This window comes from Saimiri boliviensis, chromosome 12 (assembly GCF_048565385.1).
Source record: "Saimiri boliviensis isolate mSaiBol1 chromosome 12, mSaiBol1.pri, whole genome shotgun sequence".
Classification (NCBI taxonomy): Eukaryota; Metazoa; Chordata; class Mammalia; order Primates; family Cebidae; genus Saimiri; species Saimiri boliviensis.
In genome coordinates, this window is record NC_133460.1 from 39312986 (window position 1) to 39338438 (window position 25453).

Genomic DNA, 25453 nt, shown 5'->3' on the forward strand with positions numbered 1-25453 from the left:
CTCATTCTTTCTCTCTTTTATTCATTTCCTCTTCCCTCTTTCCTGACTTGCCTCAGATCTTAGAGTATCTTAAAATGGAAACTAATAATTTAGCTCCTTTGGGGGTACTTTCAATAGACTCAACTGCTGACTCCTGATTAGATATAAAACTTATCACCATTTTACTTCTCCTTTACTTATTATACATTTAATAGAACATTTTCTTTAGCTATTTGAATATATTAGTGCTCATATTTTTTTTAAAAAAAGCATTCAATCAAATGACTTTATAAATAAAATACTATTCTTACCTTCTCCTTTTACATTGACTATACTTTTTTTTTTTTTCGTTGGAGGGTCTAGGTAAAGGCTCTGATACTTTCTTGGGGACACACTGTTGAGGTAATATCAAACATGAGTTTCCATTTAAAAAATTATAATGAATTGCATAAAGACTGCCTTATCAATATTTTTTCTTTTTCTGAAACAGGGTCTCACTCTGTCACCAAGGGCTGGAATGTAGTGGATGATTATGGCTTACTGCAATCTCAACCTCCCGACCTCAAGCAACCTTCCCACCTTAACTTCTTGAATAGCTGGAACTACAGGTGCATACCATCATGCTAGGCTACTTTTTTGTTGTTATTTTTGTAGAGACAAGGTCTCACTATATTGCCCAGGCTGGTCTCAAACTCCTGGTGTTGTGCATTTGTTTTTGTTTTGTTTTGTTTTGTTTGAGACAGAGTCTCACTCTGTCACCAGGCACCAGGCTGGAATGCAGTGGCATGATCTCAACTCACTGCAACCTTCACCTCCTGGGTTCAAGCAATTCTCCAGCCTCAGCCTCCTGAATAACTGAGACTACAGGCGTATGCCACCACACCCAGCTAATTTTTTTGTATTTTAGTAGAGACAGGGTTTCACCGTGTTGGTCAGGATGGTCTCGATCTCTTGACCGCATGATCCACCCACAATGGCCTCCCCAAGTGCTGGGATTACTGGTATGAGCCACCACGCCCAGCCCAAACTCCTGGTCTTAAGTAATCCTTTCACTTCCGCCTCCCAAAGTGTTGAGACAACCAATGTGCACCATCACACCCAACACTAATCAATTTACTTAAATAAATCTCAGTTTACCCAAGCTTGGTGTCTCACTCTTATAATCCCAGCCCTTTGCAAAACCAAGGTAGGTGGATTGCTTGAGCGTGGAGTTCAAGATGAGATTGCGCAACATAATGAGAACCTATCTCTACACACACACACACACACACACACACACACACACAAAGAGTTAGGTATTGTGGTGTGTGCCTGTAGTCCCAGGTACTTGGGAGGCTGACATGGGAGGATTACTTGAGCCTGGGAGGTGGAGACCGTAGCTAGCCAAGATCATGCCACTGCACTCCAGCCTAGGCAACAGAGTGAGATTCTGTATCCCCCAAAGTTTCAATTTAGTATTTTAAAACTAATTTGACTTAAAAAATAAGAGAAGCACGTACTGAAAACCAAAGCATTCCAGTAGAGAATGTCATCTACACTTATTCTAGATAAGGCTCATCTGTTATCTTCATGTGTCCATTGACTTGCTTATCCAAGCATGGCAACCCAAAGGAAATATATTCAGACAAAATATTAGCATGTGCATATTTCAGTCTGGAACTAGCTTCAAAGTACCTAACTCTACTTTACAAACTCCACCAAAAATAAGAAAACATTTAAAAAATATATATTGGCAGCCGAGAGCAATGGCTCATGCCTGTAATCCCAGCACTTTGGGAGGCTGAGGCAGGAGTATCACGAGGTCAAGAGATCGAGATCATCCTGGCCACTATGGTGAAATCCTGTCTCTACTAAAAAATACAAAAATTAGCTGGGCATGGTGGTACACACCTGTAGACCCAGCTACTCGGGAGGCTGAGGCAGGAGAATTGCTTGAACCTGGGAGGCAGAGGTTGCAGTCAGCCTAGATCGTGCCACTGCACTCCAGCCTGGCACCTGGTGACAGAGCAAGACTCTGCCTCAAAAAAAAAAAAAAAAAAATACACACACACACACACACACACACACACACACACGTATTGACCAGGTGTGTTTGCTAACATTTGTAATTATAGCACTTTGGCAGGCTGAGGCGAGTGGATCACCTGAGGTCAGGAGTTTGAGAGCAGCCTGACCAACATGGTGATACCCTGTCTCTACCGAAAATACAAAATTAGTCTGGATTGGTAGTGCGCAACTGTAGTCCCAGCTACTTGGCAGGATGAGACAAGAGAATTGCTTAAACCCAGGAGGCAGAGGTTGCAGTGAGCGGAGATTGCACCACTGCACTCCAGCCTGGGTGAAAGAGCAAGACTCCACCTCAAAAAACTTATACATACATATATATGTATATACACACACACACACACACACACACACACACACACATACACACACACACACACATATATTACTTGGTGTAATACTTACAATGCTAAAAAATTTTAAATAATCTCATATAAATATTTCAGTGTTAAGATATTTATGATAGAAAACTTGGAAATATGTCGAGCATCAATAGAACAACATAGAAGATGCTTCATTTAGGTAAACAAAGACTTGAAGAAACCTATGTATTTTTTGATAAAATCTTTACTGACAGAAAAAAAGTTTGAATAGAGGCCGGGCGCGGTGGCTCAAGCCTGTAATTCCAGCACTTTGGGAGGCCGAGGAGGGTGGATCACAAGGTCAGTAGATCGAGACCATCCTGGTCAATATGGTGAAACCCCGTCTCTACTAAAAATACAAAAAAGTAGCTGGGCATGGTGGCACGTGCCTGTAATCCAAGCTACTCAGGAGGCTGAGGCAGGAGAATTGCCTGAACCCAGGAGGCAGAGGTTGCGGTGAGCCGAGATCGTGCCATTGCACTCCAGCCTGGGTAACAAGAGCGAAACTCTGTCTCAAAAAAAAAAAAAAAAAAAAAAAAAAAAAAAAAAAAAAAAAAAAAAGTTTGAATAGAATGATAATGCAGTAATAAAATTTTTATGTTATATTTAAATAAAAGCAAGCAAATATGTGATCAACTGTGCAACTATTTTGTGTATTTTTTTTATTATACTATAAGTTCTGGGGTATATGTGCAGAACACGCAGGTTTGTTACATGTGCCATGGTGACTGGCTGCATCCATCAGGCTAGGGGCAGTCGATCACACCTTTAATCTTAAGACTTTGGGAGGCCAAGGTGGGTGGATTGCTTGAGCCCAGGAGTTTGAAACCAGACTGGGAAAAATGATCAAACTCCATCTATGCAAAAGACACGTAAATTAGCTGGGCATGGTGGCGCATGCCTGTAATCCCAGATACTCAGAGCACTGAGATGGAAGGATCACATTGCCCTGGAAGGTCAAGGCTGCAGTGAGCTGAAACTGCACTATTGTACTTTAGCACAGGCAATGAAGTGAGACCCTGTCAAGAAAGAAAAGAAAAGAAGAAAGGGAAAGGAAAGGTAGAGAGAGAGAGAGAGAGAGAGAGAGAGAGAGAGAGAGAGAGAGAATGAACTTCAAAAGTGTAGCAAGCTTTCTTTAAAAGAAAAAAAAAAAGAACATTTATTTAGAAGGCATATAAAATGTGCCAGGATTCTATTTCACATTTGTTGCACATACTGTAATCATAAATAATTATGATGATGGCTTTCTGCCCATTCTGTGGTGTTAAGAGCAAAATGATGAATAGATGTGATCCTTTGTTCTCTCCATTAAGAATTTCCTCCCCTTAGACTTTCACATGGCTGGCTCTTTCTCATCCTTTAGTTGGCAGCTTAAATATCATACTCAGAGAGGTCTTCTCTGACCACAGATTTCCATTCCTCTCCCATTCCCATCCTAACAAACTTCCTTGATACCTTCTAACATTTTCTATTTTCTTTACAGAAAGCATTTATAGTGAGAAATATTTGCTCTTTCTTTTTCTGTTCCTACCACTATAGCATAAGATCTCATCTTGTATATTCAATGTCTCACTAGCCAGCACAGTTTGTGATCTATAACCAAAATAAATTTTAGGTCCAAACACAAAATTTCATCAGAAAGTCTCATGTGCCAAACTGCTATGTTCCTACAGGACATCTTCAGTCCTAGTAGCAAATGTTTCTACATTTCCCACTACTTTTGTTCATTACATATACCTGAGAGGTAGCATTCGTACCATTTTTGTGAATGAGGTCAATGACAATCAAATAAAGAATTTTCCCCAAGGACCCACACCTAGTAAGTGGCAGAACCAGGATGCTAACATGTCATTTGACTTCTACTTGGTGCTAGCAAAACTATGCACTAGCTGCTTCTAGTGAAAAGTCAGGCCCCTCCCATTTCTCTCCACAGTCATAATATTAGAATACGCCATTATTAATTTAAACTTCTGCTGCTAAAAGTGTGGCTGCCACAAAAGTACTCAGTGTGTTCTCTTTTTGAAGATGACTTCCACTTACTACAACACTAAACTACATTGTTGTTATTACAGGCCCACATAGTTACTAGTCCCCATGCTTTTTTCTTAACTTAAATTGTTCACTGTAGATCTATATTGGACAATCAAAATATATAAACATACTAAAATCCCAGCATTATCTTTTCAAGTTCAAATTTCAATAAAAACTACAATTCAAACGGTTTCAGTCTAACTCTCCTTATGATTTTGCGCATCCAGATATACCACAGAATGATACATTTGGCCACTGCTTAACCTAAATAATTCTTTAGATTTTAGATAAACTTATTTTCAGAACACAAAGTGATTTTTTGCACATTCTAAACTTTATTTTTCTGGCACTATACTACACTTGCTTCTTAAATGAATCATGCAAATTAGTAGAACTATATACTATGAAGCAGTAATTTACTTGGCACATAAATACTTTATTAATTATGAGTTAAGAAACATGAGAAAATAATTCATTACGGGCATATGCAGGAGGTAATTATTTGCATAAATCACTTATTGTGGGGGAAAATGAGAATTCAGTTTATAGTAGTGCCTTATTTAAGTGAGTTGGCATTGCAAATAGTATGTCTATTTGAGAAAAAGATAAAGAGAAATGTATAAATTCGGCTCTTCCAAAGAAACGGAAAAAAAGAGTAAATCTTGTGGGCAATAATTGTTGAATGAAAGCCACACATAGATAACTAAAGAGAAAGCTGTAACTAAATATGCTGACAATGAAAACACAGATGGACTGAAAGTCCAGTGACTAAAGAAATGAGATCTGTGAGAAAAAAATTAGGTGGGGATAAATCATTTTTAACATGTGGGGATGAAGAGAGAAACAACAAAGAAGCCTAACTAGTCAATTTAATATGAGCTTCAGCCAAGAAAGGAAAGAAACGACATGATGTACAATAAAGTACAGGGAGAGATAGATACGTAACAGAGACTTTTATTCTTTTATAGCCCTAACAATACAGGTTAATACTTATGCTACAATTAGTTTTTTAAAAATATTTCTGTGAGACAGAATTTAATTTTATCACTATAAAACATTCAGTTAGCTAACCATGGTCATCTACCACTACCTGAAAGACTGTTATTATTACAGAGATGGAAGACTAGGCCAGCTCAAGACCAGGCTGGCCAACATGGTGAAACCCCGTCTCCACTAAAAATGCAAATATTAGCCAGGTGTGGTGGCAAACACCTGTAACTTCAGCTAATAGGGAGGCTACTAGGCTTGAACCGTGGAGGCAGAGGTTGTAGTGAGCCAAGATCATGCCACTGCACTCCAGCCTGGGTGACAGAGCAACACTCCCTCTCAAACAAAAAACCTTCAGATATCCAAGAATAGAGACAGCTGGAAAAACAGAGTCCTGGTAGTTGTACCTCTATTTCCCTAAGTACTATCTAAATATCTTTCTTATTATGGGCTTCCAGATTCCACCTGGGCAGGACTCCATGGCAGTCTCCAATACTGAAATCTTCAGTCTGTGAAAGCACAGATTCCTGAAAGGATGGCCTCAAATGACTGGGAGTAGCTCTAAACTAAATTCTAAAATTCAACCCCATAACTGCGGGATTTATATGATCTATAGACTATATATTATAAACTATCTATAGACTATATATTATAAACAAATACACATTGACTTAAAAGCCTTGAAATCTTTATCAAAATATACTACAATATAAGAGTTGTAATCTTAAATACAAGGACAAAGGAAGGTTATTTGAGTAAGGAAACTACTGACGTGGGCACAGTAGCAAACTGGAGAATATATGCTTTTATAAAGGAGCATCCTCTGCACAGCAGTCCAAGAGTGATAGAAACTCAGAGGACACCATATTTGATTTTTTAAGACAAGTCTGAAGTCCAGATTTCTGCATAAGTCTTCTAAATTTTACATGTTGACTCAATTTATAGAGGCAAACAAATCTGTGCACATTTAGAATATAGCACTTTTGTTTTCATATTTGCTATGAATGTGTAACTAAATCGTTGTGTATAATCCAAGTATTTGCATGTAAAATATTTTCTTTCTCTAGTATAATATGTTTTACCAAAAAAAATCAGGCCCTCATATACAATAAAAATTGCTATTAAGACTCACAACACCCACTTCAAGAATTTTTCCAACATGTATTCATTTACAATCTATTTGTGTATAATTTTCCCAGATTGTTAGCCAAATAGTTTATATGACTGCCAAAACTAAATTATCAAAATAATTTCTATAGAAATTCTTTTAATCAAAAGAATTTTGATTTATATTAAATTTATATCAACTTCATGGATTTCAGTGTATGAAGCTGACATCCTGGTTATGCTAAAGATCTATAAACTTAACAGACATACTGAGATAGTTCATAATACAACTTCAACTAAAAAAAAAAATTCAGGATGGGCTATTATTTTAATTGAGGAAACCCAACTTGTAATGAACATTTGTTGACACATAATCACCTATATGGTGACAAAGAGACATGAAATCATTAAAGAGTCAACCTCTACTTATTGAAAGATTACCTATAAGCAAATTTTTAAAGACTCTCTGAATGGCAGTGAATGATTAATGGTGGGGAAAAAAAAGGTGTTATTCTGTAAGCTGAGAGATACTGCCAATAATATTCCGTTTCACTTCCCAGTCACAGACATAGAGAAAGATAGGCAAGTCAGGTTAATATTACTGAAAAGGAGAACTTTGAAGAAAGTAGCACCTAGCAAACGCCAACTCTTCTAGAGATTTTGTACATTTTTTGAGATACAGAAAAGTACATATTACACTTATCTATTCTGGGGTTCTTAAACAGGAGGGTATCCAAACCTCGAGGTTTTCTTTGGGTTTGTTTTTTGTTTTTGCTGTTATTGTGGTTAGAGATAAGAGTCTCACTATGTTGCTCAAGCTGGGACTAAAGGAACATGCCACTGTGCCCAGCTTCTAGAAAACATTTTTAAACATACACATTCAGGACTTATTAGATTTATTACATCAAAAGCTTCAGGGGAAAACCTAAAATTTTAGATTTTTAACAAAATTTACTCAGGTCACTATAATGCACAATTCTGAGAATTAGTGCAGCAGGTAATCACTTCAGTCTCATCCCTCACCCACATGGCTAATTCCCTTTATCAGTTGTGGACGAGGCCAAAAAAGAAAAGAGTAAGAGATAGAGTCATTTATTAAATCTACATTTAATTTTCATGAGTATGAGTAGAACAGGGACAAATAAACTCAAAATCTAACTTTATTTTGCTACTAATAAGCTCCTTATCTCCCACCTATCCATCAAGACATTCTAGATCTCAGAGGAAAGTTTAGATTCTTAGATGTAAGTGGCTGTTTCTGCCTGGATGAGTAATAAGTCACTTAATAATTTGTTTCATCTTTCGTTGAAGTGTTTCTCATTTTGTCACCACATATTCACTGCCAATATGGTTTCCTCAGAGTCCTCCTAAAATTCATCTCTAGGCCAGTTTTAACTCACTCTCTTTTTCAAACCAAAATGTATTAGTCCCAAAGCTAAAGAGCACCTTATCTCAACACAGAAACTGGAAGAACAGTTGTTGTTTTTTTTCAAGGGCCCTGTTCTTTGAGTCAGTTATTGCCTGTAATGTGTGTGGTGAAGACAGAAGTGAGTTGGTGTGCAGGGAGGCGGTGGAGATCCCTTCCTCCCTGGGCCCCACCCATGCCAGCTTGGACCTGATTCCCCACCAGCCAGAGCATGTTCTGGGGCTCTTTTCAAATTAAGAAAAAAAAAAAAAAACCCTTCTTGACATTTTCCCTTACTATCTAATTTCCAAGTGACCTGCGTATTCCTGATGGCTCTCCATTTCCCTTCCCATTTATCCCTCTTAAGCCTCACCACTGAGAGATGATACATCAGGTTTTTAGAAAATTAGCAGCAGCAGCAAGATGTCCATTTATTCTAAGTTGCTTTAGTTTTGTTTGAGTTTTAAGATAAAGCCTATTTTCAGGGCATATTTTCTTTCCTGTGTTGTTTTACATTAATTGGGTGGGGCAGGGGGAACCCCTGCATTTAAAAAAAATTAAAAAGGTTTTACCTTTAAGAAATTCACAAATATTTTCTAAAGTGTATTTTTAAAAGTTGTGCCCTTTAATGCTTCTTTCAAAGTATCATTATTTAAAATATGATTTTAGACAATTAAGTTGTTTCAGAATAACTTAATTTGCTTGCATTCAGTGAATGCTTGAGCTTCCAAATATAAAAAATTGATCCTTACCTATGTCAAGGTTAAAACAAATACTTCGAAAAGAAAGTTGATTGATCTACACCTTGTCCATTGCTTTAATATTTGCATCAGGAGAAAGCAGTTTTTCTGCCAAAAACATATTCTTATTATGCCCCCCAGCATAATGGAGGGAAGCGATGCCATAGATATCCTTAAGATGTGGGTTGGTGCCATGTTTTAGCAGAATGGTGGCACAAGTCTCTTCCTGGCAATGTACAGCCTGTCCATATTAGATCAAGAAATAGATTGTAAATTCTAAGAATTCAAAATACACAGTCGACAAGTTTCACCAACTAGTTATATTTAAATAAGATAAATTTATTTTAATTGTATATATATAAATCAAACCCATGTCATGCTGAAAGAGTTGGCTACTATATACCTGTATTAAAGGTATTCTGTTTTGTCACAAATGTCAACCTGGCATTTTCTGTTCACCAGGAGAGTGACCACTTTCACAGCCACCAGCACAAGCCAAATGTAGAGCAGTAGTATAAGAGGAGGAGGACCTTTTAGGAAACCATAGTGCAATGTCTCAAAACATAGTCATTCACATAATTGTAAACATTGAATAGCATGTTTTCCCTCTTCCTTATTTTTCTTGAAGAAAGTCCAATACTTTTTAGCTCGTATTGCTCACTACCTTAATGAAAACAGCAGCCTATTTGAATAGAAAGAGCTTGGTCTTTGGATTCAGTTCAACTAGGATTTTAGCCCTACTTTAAAGTCTCATTTACCAGCTATTACTTAGCCTTTCTGTACCTCAACTTCCTCATTAATAAAAACAAAAATAGTAGCTATCTCATAGGACATCATGATGCTTAAATGAGAAACTATGTAAAGTATTTAAAATAGTTCTTACAGCAACAACTCAAAATTGTTAGATTTTTGTTTTTTTGAGACAAGGTCTTACTCTTTTGCCCAGGCTGGAGTGCAATGGTATAATCATACCTCACTGTAGCATGGAACTCCTGGGCTTAAGCGATCCTCCATACCCTGCCTCCTGAGTAGCTGGGACTACAGATGCGCACCAGCATGCCCAGCTACTAAAGATTTTATGTAGAGCAAGAATCTCATTTTGTTGTTCAGGTTGATCTCAAACTCCTACCATCAAGCGATCCTCTGACCTCAGCCTCCCAGAGTTCTGGGATTGTTTATATTACTACTACTTAATAAAAAAAATTTAATTAAGTAAAATAATATAATTAGACCTACTTTGTAGCATGACTTAAAGAGTAGGTCACATTTTAACACCTCTGATATTTGAATGCCACTTATAATTCATGATTTATTACAACTATAATTGGTAGCATTTTTAAAAAATATTTTATTGAAATATATAATAATGGGGCATCACACAATCCATGAGTCCTTATGTCAAGTAGCATATGGTATGCTCGGCAGGTGTAGGGCAGTTCTAGGGATATAACTGGCACTTAAATACATTTCAGTTCTTAAACGTACTGGGGGAAAAAAACACTGAAGTAACAGTAACACGTTTTTTAAACAAATAAATTCTTGGATTTTTCAAACAACTTGAAGCCAAAGGAAACTCATGATTCAAATGAATAGGTATGGATCATTAAATTCAATAATTATATTTAGAGAACATATGCAAATCAGACTTTCCCATGATTAATTTTAGTGTTTAAGACTGAAAACTTTTGAAAGGGCAGTTAAAGGCTATCTTCTACTATTTTCTAACTTTAGAAATTCTTTTGTTTGAAAGATGGGAGATAAAATTTAAATGAGATTAAGCCCATTTCAAATCTCTCAACTTGTGCAGACAGGGCAGGTAAACACAAAGTTTTTAAGGATGGAAGGGTCTGAGAGATAGTAGAATATGTCTGCTACACAGTAGGCACTGAGGTTATGTTTGATGAATAAATTGAATGAAAGAATGGATAAATACAGATGGGGAGTTCAATATTTTTAATAAACTCCTAAAAAGTAGTGTTTTTGCAATAGTAATCATTTATATTTGTTATTTTTATTTTCAAAGAATACAAGTAAAATGAAATGATTAATCTATCATCGTTTGCATATATGAGATAAATCTACATGTAAGAAAAATATATATACATAATAAAATATATACATAAAATCTGGAAACAGATAAAAACATTCCCTTTTTATTTCTGAAGAGGCCAAAAGTTCAAAGATAATAACACACAATAATGATGATGATAAAAAATAGAAAGTGTGAGATTATTTTTATCTGGGCAAGATTCATATTCCTCTTCCCAAGAATTATTCCATTACTAATAAACTTATACTAGAAGTGTTGTACATGCTCACTGCAGCAATCACAGATAAGAAAAACTTTACTTAAGATGCAAATGCCCAGAAACCAGAAATTAGAAATGTTATATTTTGTATACATTTTTTATACACACATTTTGTACACATTTTTAATACAAGACCATAGTATGTTTTGGGGTATGTATAATTAAACTGGTTCTTTTTTCCTTGCCGCTATAACAAAATACATCTTCGCACAACAACATACTCTATATCTATTGTCACATTCAAGGGTCACATATTATTCCATCTTATGGCTGTAACAGAAATTTATTTATAGAATTCATTCTATCTGTTCTTTTTTTAAAAAAAAAAAAAAAAAAAGTGCTGCAAAAATCTCTACTTCCTAAGGATATTTTAGTATAATGGAATTGATGGGTAAAGAGTATACACATTTTTTAAATGTAGTACTTACCACCAAATTGTCTCTTTAAAAAGTCATCAGCAACTTAAACTTTAAGCAGCAGTACAAAACAACCTCACACATATTGTGGACGGAAAACACTTTCATTCCTCTGTTAAATGCTTATACCAGAAATGCAAAGGATTTTTTCCTCGGTACATAAGTAACTTGTAAACCTGCAAAAAAGTTCTATGCTCACTTTTATTAGAGTTTTTATTTGATTTGAAAGAATTTCCTATAAAATGAAGATACACTTTTCATCTAATGTGTATATATGTAACTTTTCATCTAATTTGTATGTATAACTGATATACATATAACATTATATATGAAATATGTATGCTATACATACCAGTACTATACATATCACATGATATATGAATTCACTGTAAAATGAAAACACACTTCTCATCTGAATATATATATAATATAGTAAATACTTTTCAAATATGCTTTCTTTAATTTCTCATTTTTTTTTCCTGATACACAGGTAGTTTTAATTTTTAGTTTGCTAAATCAACCTTCAGAATGCCTGCCTCTGAGGTCACTCTTAAGAAGGCCTTTGTCAACATAAAATATACCTGCAAAATAAGCATTTCTGCTTTCTTCTGACACTTTTCTTACTTGCATATGTAAAAGTTTCAGACTGTGTTCCATCAGGCCTTCATGTTTGTGACATAAAATTTCATGACTTTTCTTCAAAGAACAGGCATTTTTTCATTAATAATTCATCCTTTCCTATTCATATCTGTTAACATTATCAATCCTTACATATATCTTATATGATTTCAGTGTTTCTGGATCTCCTATTCCGCTCCATGCATTTATCTGTATTTTCAGCTGTTAGTAAACAATTAATTATAGAAATTAATAGCACATTTTAATATCTAGAGAAGCCAGTATTTTTTAAGTCCATTATAAAATTATTTAAAACATCATCACAATAGTAAAAGAGAGCAGGTGTCGTACAAAAATGTTAAAACCTTGATATTTTAATTCGGTTTATGTAAAATTGATAAACACAGAGCTCACAATTTGAGAAAAATGTGTCTTCACATTCAAGAACACAAAACCCACCTCCCACTTCCAAGTTTCCCTCTAAGACCCTTCAGTAAAGAACCGATCTATGTAAAACGGGTAGTTTTATCTGAGAAATTTTCGCCTACTGAAAATGACTCCCGGTATTTTTGATAGGGGAATGAGTTCTCTCAATAGGGACCTCCTGTAATGTATAAAACACCATGTTTTAAACGTGAAGGTTTAAAAAAAAACAACGCTGTATATGCCTAACTTAAATCACTCACATTCTCCATCAAGTGCTCCCGCCAGGTAATTAGGAGGGATAAAGCAGCTGAGACTCATTTGGCTCCGCTGCTCCCACCTGGCGCCCTCCAAGGCCCCATCCCGGGGGGAAGCCAGGCCTAGGGAACCCTCCCACCCGGTGCTGAGCCCCGCTACCTGTGCGGCTCGTCCTGGGCGTACAGGTCTCCGCTTCTGCGCGTCCGGCAGCTCCATCTCCGCGGCGTCGCCCCTGACAGCCGCCCTGTGGATCTTCGGCGATTCCGCGTACCGGGTTTGGTGCCCGGAGCAGTGCGGATGGGATCTATGGAGCCCAGGACCTGAGGTTCTGCTCTGCCTTGGCCCCTGGCTCCCGAAGCCGAGGAACTTCGAGGTGGTGACTTCTTCTCGGATCCCCAACAACCAGCTCCTGAGCCGCGGCTCCTCCCATCCCCACCTGGCACCAACCCAAATCTGCGATCCCAAATCTGCTTTCTAGCCCAGAATCCGTGATCCAGCCGGGTCCATCATAGCCTTCAGCAACAACACCTGCAGCCTCTGACCTCTCAGACCCAGCGAGCCCCGCAAAGCTGTTAGGCGTGCATCTGCGCCACGGTGGCCACCCGGCTCCCAGAAGCCGCTCCCAGGCACGCACAGGCAGGTGGGGCTGCAGCTCGGGGCAGGCATCGCTGGGCTCCGGGTTCTGGGCTCGCCCGGGCTGCCGGAGGACCACAGGTGCAGGATCGCAGGCGCGCATTTCGTACCACAAGCATGAGTTCCTGATGGAACATTATCAATCCTTACATATATCTTATATAAGGGAGTAGGGGGAGGTCTGTCTGACCCTGCCGCTGCCCCACTCCTCCTAAAAGGGAGATTGGGTCTGGCATGGGCACTCAGCAGCGCTGGGGCAGCTTTGCGGATGGCCTGGCTTCTCTGGCCCTGGGGGCTGCCTAGCAGGTGTCAGGGAGCGGGAGACGCATGGAAAGTCAAGGGTTGCTCCTTCCCTACCGGCCCCCACTGCTGCCCATGCTGGATGCGCAGTTTGCAGGTGCAGCTCTGGTACTGGCATGGGATGGCGGAGCTTCCCTTGGGTGGCATCAGGGTCGCCGTGTGCACAGCCCATCTGGACTGAGGGTCCACTCCTCTTGGACACCTCTCCAGATCCCGGGGCGCTGAGCTGGACACTCTGCATCCACATGATGAGACTGAGCGGCTGCTGTCAGGGCTGACTGCCTGACTTTGCCACCTGGGTGCCCAGACTGGGGATTCCTGCTGCTGGGGGTGTGGGCCTGGTCTGGGGTGTCCAGCCACTTGCTGCTCCCATGCCACGTCTAAGCTGCAGGGGTGACTCAGGCGCCAGCGGTGGCTGGGGTGCCAGGTACCTGATGTCCTCAGAGTCAAGTGCATTGCCCACCCACCTGAGGGTCTGCTGTGCCTTGGCCTCCTCCAAGAGTGAAGGCGCCATCGGGTGGCAATTTAGAAATGCTTAAATTAAAGGAAATATTCTTTCTCTCTCTTTGAGAAATAAGTGGTGATTTTATTTTGTTTTGTTTTGTTTTGTTTTTGATACTCAGCTACAGCACAAAACAAAGGTGATGCAGAGGTAAATGTCCACAGCCAGTTCCTCTATTGATTACCTCCAGACGTAAATGTTCACCATAACTGCTTTGGTTGTCACTTTCACTTCAACCCTTACATATGCCTACAGATCTGTTCAATCACAACTGTTGGATTTAGAATTATTTAGTGCACAATTCTTTCATAATAATTTAATACCCAAACTACTTTTAATAGTCTACCATCTCTGCAATCCTGAATTATTCATTTTTTCTTTGTTTCTAAAACCATTGCTATAGTAAGGTCAAAATCACAAAACTCACATTTCATTGGGTTAAAAAACATTAAAACATATTATACATAAACGATGATAAAATGTATTTGTTTCATCATAAAAGTTACGGGTTTGCAAAATTTTTACATGTTAGCTACATTCCTATGATTCTTTAACTTTGATCCCTCAAATCTTATGTCCTCACATTTCAAAACTGATCATGCCTTCCCCCAAATCCCACAAGTCTTATTTCAACATTAACTCAAAAGTCCACAGTCCATAGTCTCATCTGTGAAAAGTCAAGGGCCTTCCTTCCACCTAAGAAGCTGTAAAATCAAAAGCAAGCTAATTAATTCCCAGATACAATGGGGATACAGGCATTGAGAAAATACAGGTGTTCCAAATCAGAGAAATAAAGGGGTTATAGGTCCAGTTCAGGACAGAAATCCAATCGAGCAGTCAAAGTATGAAGTTCCAAAATAATCTCCTTTGACTCCAGGTCTCATATCCCTAACCCTAACCCTAACCCTAACCCTAACTCTAGCCCTAACCCATAACCCCTAACTTTAAGACTAACCACGAACCCTAAACCTAACCCTGCCCTGAACCCTAACCCTAACACTGACCCTCTAACCCTAACCCCTAACCCCTAACCTTAAACATAGCCCTAGCCCTAACCCTAACCCTAATGCTAAGACTTGTCATAGGCCTAACTCTAACCCTAACTCTAGCCCTCACACTAACCCTAGCCCCTAAGCCCAACCCTAACACCTAACCCTAAACCAACCAACCCTACCCCCAACCCTAATCCTAACTTTAACCCCCAACCTTATTTCTAAACCTAACCCTAACCCTAAAACCCTAATACTTACCCTAACCACTGCCCTAAACCCTAACCCTAATTCCTACTCTAAACTGTAAACATTAATGCTAACCCTGAATCCTAACTCCTAACCCTAACCTTACTCCAATTACCCTTAACTCTAAATCTAACCTAAGCTTAACCCTCATTCATGAACCCTAATGTTACTTTTACCCACTCTAATCCTTACCTTAAACTAAAGCTACTCTAACCTTGTCTAACTCTAACTCTAATGCCAATCCAAAATCTCACTAAAATTTACACATTAACCCATCACTGTAATTCTGACCTGTCAACCTAACCCTATTAGTCAGCCTAATCTCTCCCTCTAATCTCTACTATGGAGCTCACAACCACCAACCTGAACCTCCTATCTTGGAGCCCTTATACCATCATCTTTAACTGCTAGACTCTTAGCCTGTAAAGCAGGCGTCCCCAAACTTTTTACACAGGGGGCCAGTTCACTGTCCCTCAGACCGTTGGAGGCCGCCACATACTGTGCTCCTCTCACTGACCACCAATGAAAGAGGTGCCCCTTCCTGAAGTGCAGCGGGGGGGCCGGATAAATGGCCTCAGCGGGCCGCATGTGGCCCGCGGGCCGTAGTTTGGGGACGACTGCTGTAAAGCCTTATGTCCTGATTGTGTAATACCCGTACACACTAACTCTGTAAATACTAACCGCAATCTATACCCAATCCCATCCTAATCCATCCTACACAGTGTCACACCATTTCAAGGACTGAAATCTACAGATGTATAACCTCAGAAATGCAGACTTAGTAATCCTCAACAAAATAATAGTAAATTTAAACCAACAGCATTTGGAAAGGATCAAGCACCACGAACATGATTTCTTTATCCCAGAAAAATCAATGCTGGTTCCACACACTAACACCATCCATGTAGCACACTGTATTATTAGAATGAATGGAAAACACTCCGTGATTCTCTCAGCTGATGCAGAAAGGGCTTCTGACAAAATACAACACGATGTCACGATAAAAAACACTCACAAACCTAGAAATAGAAGGACACTTCTTAAACATGATAGAAAGCAATTTTGTAAAAACCAACGGTAAACGTACCCGGTTGTCATCACTGAAAGGTTTAGACACCTACTTTCAAGGCACAGACACCTACTTTCACTTTTGTATTCAATAGTATATTGGAAGATACAGGTAGGGCAATTATGCAAGAAAATAAAATAACAACTATCCAAGGATCAATTATCACCTAATCTCATATGAGAAATTCCTAAGAAATGTTAAAAAATTTATTAGAGATAGTAAACAAATTGGGTAAACTCACAAACACAATACCAATACAAACATTTTATTTATTATTATTATTTCTTTTTGAGATGGAGTTTTACTCTTTCACTCAGGCTGGAGTACAATGGCATGACGTTGGCTCACTGCAACCTCCATCTCCCAGTTTCAAGCAATTCTCCCACTGCAGGCTCCTGAGTAGCTGGGATTACAGGTATGCACCACCACACCCAGATAATTTTTGTACTTTTAGTAGAGACAGGTTTTGTCATGTTGCCCAGGCTGGTCTCATACTCCTGACCTCAGGTGATCTGCCTTCCTTGGCTTCCCAAAGTGTTGGGATTACAGGTGTGAGCCACCACGCCTGGCAGAAAAATCCATTTTATATGTATACACTAGCAATGAATAATCTGAAAAAGAAATAACAAAAATTTCACTTCAAGTAAGACCAGTAACAATAATAAGGCATAAATGTAATCAGAGGGCAAGACTTAGATGGAAAAAATGATAAAATATTGCTTAAGGAAATTAAACAAAGCCCAAATCAATGTAAAAACCCAAATAAATGTAAAAACGTGTTACATTCATGGATTTGAAAACAGTATTTGTCAAGTTTGCCAAACGACACAAAGCAAACTACAGATTCAACGTTATTCCTACAAAAATCCCAAAGGCTTTGGGACAGAAATGGGAAAGCAAATCCCAATGTTCATATAGGATTTTAATTCACCCTGAATAGCCAAACCAATCCAGAAAAATAACTCCAAATTTGGAGGTTCGCACACCCCAATTTCAAATCTTATTACAAAGCAACAGTAATCAAAACAGCATCATACTGGCACAATAATAAACAGAAAGCTGAATTGAATTGGATTGGGAGTCCAGACATAAAACAGTACCTCTATGCTCAAATGATTTCACACAAGATCCACAACCATTAAACTGGGGAAAGAATGCTGTCCTCAACAAGTGACGTAAGGCAACTTGCTATCCATATAAAGAGACAAAAAACTGCATCCTTACCTCACATCACATTAACAAATTAACTTAAAATAGACCAAAGACCTAAATATGGAAAACTAAAAACTCTAGAAGAAAACACACAGTTATACCTTCATGATCTTGGATGTAGCAATGGTTTCTCAGATCTGACACCAAAAGCACAAACCACAAAAGGAAAAGTAGGTAAGATGATTTTCTCAAAATTCAAAACTGTAATGACTCAGAAGACACGATGAAAAAAGTTGAAAGACAAAATTGTTAGAAAAGGAAAAACAACTATCTTCTCCCAGTACACTCTCAACACTCAACACAGAGCACTTCTGTTACCAGATGCATGGGTTTTTTTCCCCACACAGACCAAGTCCTGGATACCAGCTGGGTGTCCTACATTGCAATCCAATCCTGACGCTACCAGGAGAAAGCATCAGAGCCCAGAAGCTAAGGGCTAGGTCCTAGGAAAACAGGTCACACAGCTTATTGCTTGCAACACATGAGAGGATGGTAAACATGAGGATGATAATTTAAAAAGTGACTTTATGCCAGATCTTAGCTGAAAGAATGTATAGGCTCCTGACTTAAGGGAACAGCATCCATTTCAGGGCAGAAAGCAGGAGCTTTGAAAGGGGGACTTGGCAGAATGGCATGAAGGGGATGAGGTGAGGAGGTGCAGGGTCTATGGGACTTGCTCTGATGTTTTATCCATGAGATGGTCTTGCCAGTACCACCATGGGCAGAGCTAGGTTGTAAATGGACTGTTGTATCCTGGCAATCTCCTGGTTGGGGAGAGTTCTGGAGGTGCCTAGTTTGTTTCAGCTTTCGGTCTCTGGAACTTATAAGTAAACACACAGTTTAAAAAGCTTGCAGTGCAGGAAGTGTCTGATGGAGAGAGGGTAAAGCCTATAACTGCATTCCTAAAAAGCTAAGTAGGAAGTGTGGGAAAAGGTAAAAGTAATACATTTCTTCTTTAAGAAAGTAAGGGTACTCAGTTACAAGACTGTAACCACTTCAGATGCCAATCACAAACAGTCGGTTCCCAGATTAACTTCTGTCGACTTGGCTGCAGATTGGAGGCTCCCACAACACCCTTATTTGGTTCAGCAATTTGCTACAGCACATTCCAGAACCCATGGAAACAGTGTACTTACTACTGCTGACTTATTACCAAGGATATTTTAAAGGCTACAAATGAACAGCCAGATGAAGAGATGAGGTATGTGGAAGGGGTGTAAACCTCCCATGTCCTGTCCAGATATGATCCTCCCAGCATCTCCCCATGTTCAGCAACACAGATACTCTCCCAACCCCCTCCTTTGTTACCCAGGCAGATTGGTTACAACAGCGCCTTTAGGTATTCAACTCAACCATCAGCACGTCTACCTTTCACAGAGATGGGAGGGAGGCCGAAATTTCAAATCCTCTAAAGACAAGGTTGGTTTATCTGGCAGCCAGCCTCACTGAGGCTGCCCAGGTGCCCCCAGCCATCAGTTCATACAAAGACACATCACTTCATACATTCCAAAGGCTTAGCCCTCTGCCTCAGGACACTGGGGCAGAGCCCACACATGAACTCTTATTATGTTCCAGTAACCCACAGAATGGAAAAAAAATCTATACATTAGATACTTCATAAGTGTCTGTTATTCAGAATGTATAAATAACTTTACAACTCAACAACAAAGAAAATCCAATCTAAAAACTAATGAAGAACTTCAATACACACTTCACCAGCAAGCACTTGAAAGATGCTTAACATCATCAGTCATAATTAAAACCCTAAAGAGATACCCCTTAACTCACCCTCGAATAGCTATGCTAAAAAAAAAAAAAAAAAAAGTGTTGACAAAGATGTGCGGAAACTTGAACAATTAAACACTGCTTGTGACAATATGAAATGGTGTAGCATATGCTTCAAATAATTTGGAGTTTCTTCAAACAGTTACAAAAAGATTTACTGTATGACTCAGTGATTCCATTCCTAGGTATATACCCCAAAGACCTGAAAAACAGTCTTCAAATAAAAACTTGTATGCTCTTTAAATGTGTCAAGATCATAAATATGCAGGAAAGTCTTGGGAACAGTGCCAGGAAAACTGGATCTGAATAAAAAACACATTATACTCCCAAGTGGGGCAGGAGGTAAAAGTGAAATGAGTTTGTGAACTGAATGATCACGTAGGATCCGTGCTGTATTCCTGATCTAGGGGTTATGTGGTGGTAACCTGGGAGAGTGTCCATGCTTTGGGTAAAATATCCTGGAGTATTTTGTGGGACACTGCAAAGCTGGTATAGCAATAACTGCTGGGGAATCTAAGAAAAGAGACAGGTTATATTTTGCACTGCTCCTGGAAGTTTCCTGGAAGTATGATGTTATTAAAAAGTAAATTACTTTTTAAAACAACCGTATCCATACTATGCCAGAAAGGCAGAGACATCATCAAAATCCACTACAGAGGCTATGCTTTATCCAAAGCTGTGAACCCTTATAAAAGACTCAATGTCAGCAGACTCCACTTAGTAGATACTATTATATTTATTAGTATTAGAGGCTACTGTGTGGATACATTAATGTTATGGCACGCTGTGGATATTAGTGTTAGGGCATGGTGTATACACTATATTGGTGTTGGAGAACAGTGTCTATATTACATTAGCATTAGGGCACCGTTTGGATAGCATTACATTGGTATTAGAAGCAACAGTGTGGATATTAGATCAGCGTTAGAGTCTGGTGTGGATATTATATTGGTGTTAGGGCACGGTATGGATATCACAGTCATGTTAGGGCACGGGGTGATTATTATATTAGAGGCCACTGTGAGAATACATCTTAGCAGCCACTGTCTGGGACACTGGCAGTGATATCAGGGTATAGTCGTAACAGTGGGATTTGGGGATTTCATTTTTCTAGATGAATTTCGTCCTTTGCTGAGTACTCTAAAGAGACTCTTCTCTGTACTCAGGGCCATGGAAAGGAAGCCTTTTACTCACCATTGAACAACAGTGAGTTGACACGACCCTCGAGCTGCCCTGAGGAAGTCGAAGCTCCTCACTGCTTCTGGCACTTCAGAGGGAAGTTGGTCAGGGGTGGGTTCGCGCGCCCTCTGGTGGCGCCAGAGCTCAGCACAGACACTCTTGCTCAGTTTCTCGGCAGACGTGCACCCCCACCTGGCTGTCCTGAAATACCTATAAAAGTCAATATTCAGTTTATTCAATGTTATAAAGAATATACAATGTTATAAAGACCAGCCTGACCAACACGACGAAACCATGTCTCTACAAAAGATGCAAATATTAGCCAGGTGTGATGGCACATGCCTGTAATCCCAACTACTCGAGAAGCTGAGGGGGGAGAATCACTTGAACCTGGGAGGTAGAGATTGCAGTGAGCCAAGATTGTGCCACTACACACCAGCCTGGGTGATGGAGCAAGACTCCATCTCAAAAAATAAAAATAAAAAAGAGAGAGTTAAAGGTTACATATTGTATGATTGCATTTATGTAACATTATTAAAATAACAAGACTGCAGAGATGGAGAACAGATTTAGTGATTGCTAGGAGTTAGGAATGGGAGGTGAAGGGTGGTGGGGTTATAAAGTGGTAGCATGAGGGAGCTGTGTAGGGATGGAACCGTTCTGTATCTCAGGTGTGATTATACAAAGCTGCAAATGTGACAAAATTTCATACAACCACACACACACATACTGCATACAAATCCTAACATTCTCAAGTCCCATTTTGCATATAAAACTGTTGAAACCTGAATAAACTTGGGATTGTACCAAGGTCAGTTTCCTAATGGTGACAGTGTCCTAGAGTCACATAAGTTATAACATTGGAGGAATTGGGCGCATATACTTGGGACCTCTCTGTGTACTTTTTTACAAATTCCTGTGGTTTATAATTACAGTACTTTTAAAATAAAAAGTTGTCCAGGCATGGTGGCTCATGCCCGTAATTCCAGCACTTTGGGAGACTGAGGCAGGTGGATCACCTGAATTCAGGAGTTTGAGACCAGCATGGCCAACATGGTGAAACCCCTTCTCTATCAAAAATGCAAAAATGATGGGCATGGTGGGGTGTGCACCTGTAGTCTCAGCCACCTGGGAGGCTGAGGCATGAAAACTGCTTTGAACCTGGGATGCAGAGGTTGCAGTGAGCTGAGATTGCACCACTGCACTCCAGCCTGGGCAACAGAGGAAAACTCTGTCTCAAAAGAAAAAAGAAAAAAGAAAAAAAAAGAACAATGCATTTAGATTTTAGAGAAAATAAGCAAAAGGAAGAAAATATAATTGTCTACAACGCTTATACCCAGGACAAGAATCCTTGGAATAGAGTTCCTTACTTTGTATATAGACTTAAAACTTTTTAAATGCCATTTTATTTTTTACGCTGGGTGCAGTGGCTTAGGCCGGGCATGGTGGCTCATGTCTGTAAACCCAGCAGTTTGGGGAGGCCAAGGTGGGTGGATCACGGGGTCAAGAGATTGAGACCATCTTGGCCAACATGGTGAAATTTCTTCTCTATTAAAAATACAAAAATTAGCTGGCATGGTGGCACGTACCTGTAGTCCCAGCTACTACTTAGGGAGGCTGCAGCAGGAGAATCACTTGAACCCAAGAAGTGGAGGTTGCAGTGAGCCAAGATCATGCTGCTGCACTCCAGACTGGGTGACAGAGAAAGACTCTGTCTCAGGAAAAAAAAAAAAAAAAAAAAAAGCCATTTTATTTTTTAATTAAAATTGTTTTTTTCTTTTCCTCCTCAGAAAGGAAAAAACTGTTATTGATTAGTAAGACTGCAGTTTTTTGGTTTTTGGTTTTTTTTTTTTTTTTTTGAGACGGAGTTTCACTCTTGTTACCCAGGCTGGAGTGGAGTGCAATGGCGCGATCTCGGCTCACCGCAACCTCGGCCTCCTGGGTTCAGGCAATTCTCCTGCCTCAGCCTCCTGAGTAGCTGGGATTACAGGCACGCGCCACCATGCCCAGCTAATTTTTGTATTTTTAGTAGAGACGGGGTTTCACCATGTTGACCAGGGTGGTCTCGATCTCTTGACCTTGTGATCCACCCGCCTCGGCCTCCCAAAGTGCTGGGATTACAGGCTTAAGACTGTAGTTTTATGTTGATATTTTGAAATGAGTGGTGCTTGTTTGCTCCTATATCATTATATAAGTACATTCAGTACTATCCGAACTGATTGCACTATGCAATAACGTGACTGCCTTATGCATATATCAACATTAGCACATATTGTAAAGTTTTTATTTATTACCAAAAAGTTTATCACCCAAGCTGGACTGCAGTGGCACAATCTCAGCTCACTGCAACCTCTTCCCAGCTTCAAGCAATTCTCCTGCCTCAGCCTTCTGAGTAGGCGGGACTACAGGCATGTGCTACCATGCCCGGCTAATTGTGTGTGTATGTGTGTGTGTGTGTGTGTGTGTGTGTGTGTGTGTATTTTTAGTAGAGACATGGTTTCACCATGTTGTTCAGGCTGGTCTCAAACTCCTGACCTCAAATGATCCACCCACCTCAGCCTCTCAAAGTGCTGTGATTACAGGCATGAGCCACCGTACTCAGCCACATTTGAGCTTTAAAATGCACTGATAGAATAAAATACTGCTTTAATCTGTTTCTTGTTATAGATCCACATGAAATTCATTTAGAAAAATATTCTTGTACTAAAATATTTAAAGTGATTGGATTATAAGTTTCATTTTGTAGTTAGCATCTTTAGGGGAATTGCAGGGACACTATTGCTGTCTTGTGATTATTGGTCCTTTTAAAAATCATTGTATTTGAGAAGTAAAATAGTAGAAAATCTATGACAAAATAGGGAATTAAAGTAGACAGTATACTCAACTCCACCGTGTTTAAAGATTTTAATGAATTTCTGTACATTGTGGTAGTGGCTAAGATCTGAGACTCTAGAGTCAACCTGAGTTGAAGTCTTGGCTCCATCACTTGATCTCTTGTCTGTTTCTTCCTCCATAAAATGAGGGTAATAATAGTGTTGACTCATAGGATTATTGTGAATATGAAGTGCACTAGTACACGTAAACAGTCGTGGTCCCTGGCATAAAGGTACTCAGAAACATAGTTATTATTATTTTAGAACGTGGTTGAGATCTTACATTATGTTTAATATGCCTTTTCCTCACTTAACATATTGCGACTGGGCATGGTGGCCATAATCCCAGCACTTTGGGTGGCTGAGGTAGGTGGATCATCTGAGATCGGGAGTTTGAGACCACTCTGGCCAACATAGTGAAACCCCATCTCTACTAAAAATACAAATATTAATCCCAGCTCCTTGGGAGGCTGAGGCAGGAGAATTGCTTGAACCAGGGAGGCAGAGGTTGCAGTGAGCCAAGATTGTGCCATTGTACTACAGCATGGGTAACAGAGTGAGACTCTGACTCAAAAAGAAACAAACAAAAAAACAAAAACAAAAACAAAAACATATCACAACTATTTTCCCACGTTAAAAATTCCACCAGTCATGTAAAAGAATATTGGGTGCCCTGTACCCTTGCCGATATTGGGCATTCTCACTTTTTAGATATTTGCCAATATGATATATAAAAACTGTCATGTCATTGTTTTGATTTGCATTTTCCCCAAGCATCAGTGAGGTTTTCACATTTTAACAAAAGTGTTTTTTAATTTATAATCACCTTGTTTGATAATAAGGTTTTCATATTTTTATTAACTGTGTTTCTTCTCCTGCTTAGATAAATCTTTGCATTTTTCACATTGATTTAGACAAATGCTAGCACAAAGGTCTTTTTAAGTCTATGAAAATTTTAATGACTTTTCTTGGTAATTTTAATCTGTAGATTCAAGTTTAGAAGAGCATTTCCTATTCTGATATCATGTAAATATGTGTAATTTGTTAGTTTTAAAAAACATGACTTCTTTAATCCCCTAGATTGTAGTTTACTAGGTGTTACATTAATCTTCTGGATATTGCCTGTTCATACCTTTACTCATTTTTCCCCCTTCTGGGTTGTTTATCTTTTCTTCTTATTGCTTTATAGGAGTTCTTTATATATCACAATGGTTAATATTTTGTTATGTGTGTTACATGTATTTTCTCCTCATTTGTTACCTGTCTTAATTTTGTTAATGACATCTTCATATAGAATTTTTAACTTATGTGGTCAGATCTTTCATTTTTAAAAAGTTCTTCATTATTCAACTTGAAAATCTTTCACTTTATAGCTTTTTAAAAATTGTTTAGCAAAATCTCTACCATCCCAAGATTATCTTTAAAAATTTTTCATATATTTTATGTGAAAAATTTTTTTCACACTGAGCTTACTTAGTTTATATGGAATTTTCTTTTGTGTCTAGTCTAGTGTAAGGGTAGGAATCTAATATTTTCCCAGATGGATAGGCTTTTATGTCCCTCAGTTCGCTGACCTGTTCATATTTCAAATGCCACAAGGTCTTCCTGCATCCATAAGGCCTCTCTCTGGATTCTCAGTTCTGTTCCAGTGACAGGTCTATCTGTGTTTATTCCATTACCTGCCCTCCCCTGTGACTCTTCATAGAAGTTTGATATCTGATAGGGCAAATATGCTCATTTTCAAATTTTTCTTAGCTATTCCCATGAATTTACTGTTTCTGGTGAATTTTAGAATTACTTTGATGATTTTTAAGACAACTCCCATTTAGATTATGATTAGAATTGTGCTAAATTTATAGATAAACATGTGAAGGAGTCAGTTCTCACTAGCAGGTCTTTCCGTCAAGGAGTATACTGTATCTCTTTATTCTGGAGTTGCCTCTCTGATAATGGTATTAACCTA

At 38.9% G+C, this 25453-nt stretch overlaps 1 long non-coding RNA gene across 1 annotated transcript in view; it reads right to left on the minus strand.

Annotated features, from left to right (window-relative positions):
* LOC141580716 (uncharacterized) overlaps window positions 1–25453 on the minus strand; it is a 32612-nt gene that overhangs the window by 2416 nt on the left and 4743 nt on the right. The window contains exon 2 of the long non-coding RNA XR_012513009.1: window positions 20633–20827. This is a non-coding gene — a long non-coding RNA (uncharacterized LOC141580716). The remainder of the gene's footprint in view (window positions 1–20632; window positions 20828–25453) is intronic.